The sequence below is a fragment of the Solanum pennellii genome, chromosome 11 (assembly GCF_001406875.1).
Source record: "Solanum pennellii chromosome 11, SPENNV200".
In the NCBI taxonomy this organism is placed as follows: domain Eukaryota; kingdom Viridiplantae; phylum Streptophyta; class Magnoliopsida; order Solanales; family Solanaceae; genus Solanum; species Solanum pennellii.
The window spans coordinates 28,714,187-28,717,776 of NC_028647.1; the positions used below are offsets into that span (position 1 = coordinate 28,714,187).

The window sequence follows — 3,590 nt, forward strand, 5'->3', positions numbered from 1 at the left end:
TCTCAAAATTTGGGACCTATTCTTGAAAGACTGCCTAGGTATCTCTCAAAGAGAATTCAGGTCCTACGTAGTTTCACCAACTTGAATTTCTTTTTTATTCGAAATGAAAGGTTAACCTTTTTCTGAGATGGGAGAGTAGAGATTTGAAAGTGAAGTTCGAATTTTGTTGGAAAACTAAAAACTCAAGGATTATTTGGTCACACTATTGATAGTGACTTGATATTTGTGCTTAAAGAGTTCTAGAAAATTTTCAAGAAAAGTAGGCTAGAACAGTCTTCAAATAAAACATATTCACAATAGCAATTATCACACATAAACAGTTATTGTGCGTTCTACACATATATGTGACACTTTTATGCCAAGTGTAAGTCTAACGATTGAACGATGTATAACTTCATTTGACATTTCATTGCCCCAAACCCAAATTTATATAAACTTTACAAATAGACTGAATGGGATACATAATAGGGAAAAGGAATAGAAATAATATGTCCAATGCAGGAGTATGATCCTAAATTATGCTTCCAAGAAAGATTTTTTGTTCTTGAAATTCTTGTTGTCTCCGGATACCAACTCCTTTGGATGAACTAGTAGCTTGTAAAGTTATTTCATCCAACTAGAATTATCTATATCTACACTCTACCCCAAGGGACAATGATTTTTTTCAAACAATGTAAACGTCCATTACAAAAAAATGGTTAATCACTGGGGGTTTTATTGCAGAGGTTCTATTAACCTCCATGAATTATATCAAATTGTGGCAGTTTTATCTAACCTCCGTAATTTCTATGTTATTTGTGGGAGGTTAACCCCCAAACTTGAGTTTGTTAACTCCAATTAAACTTGTCGAAAATTCCAATAGGCACCTATATTTTTATTTTCTTCTAGAACTAGGAATCCTCCGGTTCATTCTGCTACATGGCGATCTACAAAAGTCACCGTTATTGTTCTCTGGCATTGACTCCATCGACGTTTTCTAACCTCGATTCCGTCGTCATTCTCTAGCCTCAACTTCACATCGTTCTCTAGCCTCGACTCTGCCCTCATTCTCTAGCCTCCACTCCGCTGGTGTTCTCTAGCCTCCACTCCGCCCTCTCCACTTGCCTATTTCATTGTATGCCTATCTCATCGAACCTTACAAAATTTAACAATGTCACTCCTTTCTACTAGAGCTATTCATGAAACTCTAGACAGAATCTCAAATTGAGGTGCCGAGTGTTCCTGGCAGATGCTATTGAAGCATCGACAAATCTGGATTTGTTTTCGTGGTTCTGGATTTCGCAGTGTGCAAAAATATCTGAACTTTCTGCTATACCTAATAATATTGTAATGTTGCTCAAAGTCACTTCATCTTTTATTTTTCCTTTTATCATATGAATTTCTCTTATTTTATTTTTCATTAGGTGCTTTGTCCTGTATGTGGACCAATTTGATTATGGGTGCCTCTGTCAAAAGTATACAGAAAACCAACCCTTTGTAAATCCTGGTAAAGTATACAGAAAAGCAATCCTTCCACAAAAATATATTGCGGAGAAGACATGAACTGTGATCAATGTATTTAAAATATTGTGTCATAAATTCCTCTCTTTTGTGTTTTCCTAGGATAAGACATGCACTATGTTCCCAGCAACTATCATGATTAACATTATTGTAAAGCAGGGGGTAGAGAGTCACTCCTTTCTAAGGCAAGAGGAGTCGTTTCTTGTAGTTGTAAGTGAACATTCAATTTATATAAAAGTAATGTATAGTTGTTTGGCATAGACTTGATAGCTTATTGTTGTTATAGGTACTTGGGAGAGATGAGTTGAATGCATATTTTGCTCTAGTATCAATTAGGCTTTTTAGTTAGAGATTCTTAACTCATGACTTTTGGCTTTATTTTTATCATTTTAGCAATCTAAACAGGTAGCTTTAGCTGAAGTGTGACCTCTCTCATTTATAGCCAAAATTCTTAGTTATATGAAGTCAAATACACCTCATTTTCAGTTGATATATATGGCCAGTTTTCATTTGGTTGGATAGATAGTATCATAACTATGTTCTCACTTAGATGTCTAAGATATCCCGTTTTGATTATTTAAACCACCTAATGCCACAATTGAATTTGTTTATATGTATATGTAAATAAATAAAACCTTTGGCACCCAATTTCTGTTGTGAAATGTCTTCACAACAATTCCCAGTTTGCTATAGTCACTGTCTAGGTTTATAGTTTATACTTTATCACACCTGGAATGCAATACTTTTAGTAACACAAATAAGTGTTATGTTAACGAATATTAAGGAATTATAACACAAGTTGGTTTGTCTGTCTATCTCAATAGGAGATTTTGGTAAGTCTTTGTCTCAACTCTTATTGTTTCAAAGTAAGTATCGTTTTTGCTCATTTCATGACATCTGGAAAAAAAAAATAAACGTAATAGGGTATAATTTTTGTCTCATGTATTATGTGTAACGACCCATTTGGTCGTTTTAAATATTAGAGCTTTTTATTTCCTAAAATAATTTTCAAAGATTTTAAATGGGTATTTTGGATTATTCGTAATTATAATTATGAAATTAGTGGGGTAGTTTTAATAATTATTTAGTTGGTGATTAAAGAAAATAATAGTAAAATAAATAGTGGGTCACTTTTATAATTTTTATAATTAGTTAGGTATACAATTAGGGTAATATAAATTAAATTAAATTAATGAGAAGATACTATTATTCCTGTTCCAAAACAAACTAATGACGACTCTAATCCTTAAAGGAGAGAAGACGATGATGCCAAAGAACAATCGCATGTTCGTGCAGGTGAAATCGGTATATAAGAATGTATATTATATTTATTATTATTATAATGTTAAGAGGTAAGAAAATTGTGGTGTTGCATTCATACATGTGCGTATATTATATTTTAATGGAAAGTGACCAACTGATTACGTAATGGTAGTGGATGTATTTTGGACAAAGGTACTGGATTAAAAATGTAACTAAGGGAATCTTTGTACAAGGAATTAATGATGTTATTGGTTAGAATAATGAGTTGAGAAGGAATAGAAGGGGTGAATTGATAACTGGAAAAGTTATGCATATAATTTCTTATTTGTTCTTCGTTGTTGTTTCCGTTAGAAGTTCCTAATTCCTCTTTTGATCAGAATTACTAAGGAAGACAATCACCTTCAATTATTCATCGTAAGCAATATGAGATGTTATGGTACGACAGGTATATTGGGTTGAAGTTTGATCGTAAAATATCATACAATGATTCAAATTTTGATGTCTTAAGATAGACAATTAAATTTTAAGGCATTAGGTATGTAATGTAGGAATTGAGATTTAACACTAGGTTTGAAATTTGAGACTTATGAGATTTGATAAATTAGTTGGTATTAAAGCTTAGGAATTTGACTATATCCATTTGGAGAGTTGTTGAAACTAGGCTAGACATTATAGTAATATGGATGTCAATGGACTCGTTAACTTACATATATTATATACTTGATAGATTGAAAAGGTTCGGAGACGTTGAGGAAAGAAAAAGTATTGGAGACTTAACTGGTGTCACTTCGGTACTTCGGTGGAGGTAGGTTATGGTTTATGCTATT

The 3,590-nt window shown here is 32.7% G+C and overlaps 1 long non-coding RNA gene across 9 annotated transcripts in view; it reads left to right on the forward strand.

Annotated features, from left to right (window-relative positions):
* The first annotated feature begins 374 nt into the window (after window positions 1-374).
* Window positions 375-3,590, forward strand: part of LOC114074815 — a 13,328-nt gene continuing 10,112 nt past the window's right edge. Inside the window, exons 1-3 of one of the 9 annotated variants that reach the window (XR_003575104.1) lie at window positions 375-1,326; window positions 1,404-1,486; window positions 1,603-1,710. This is a non-coding gene — a long non-coding RNA (uncharacterized LOC114074815). Of the gene's footprint in view, window positions 1,711-3,590 lie in introns of all 9 variants that reach the window. The other 8 variants (XR_003575101.1, XR_003575099.1, XR_003575103.1 and 5 more) reach the window with 8 other exon arrangements.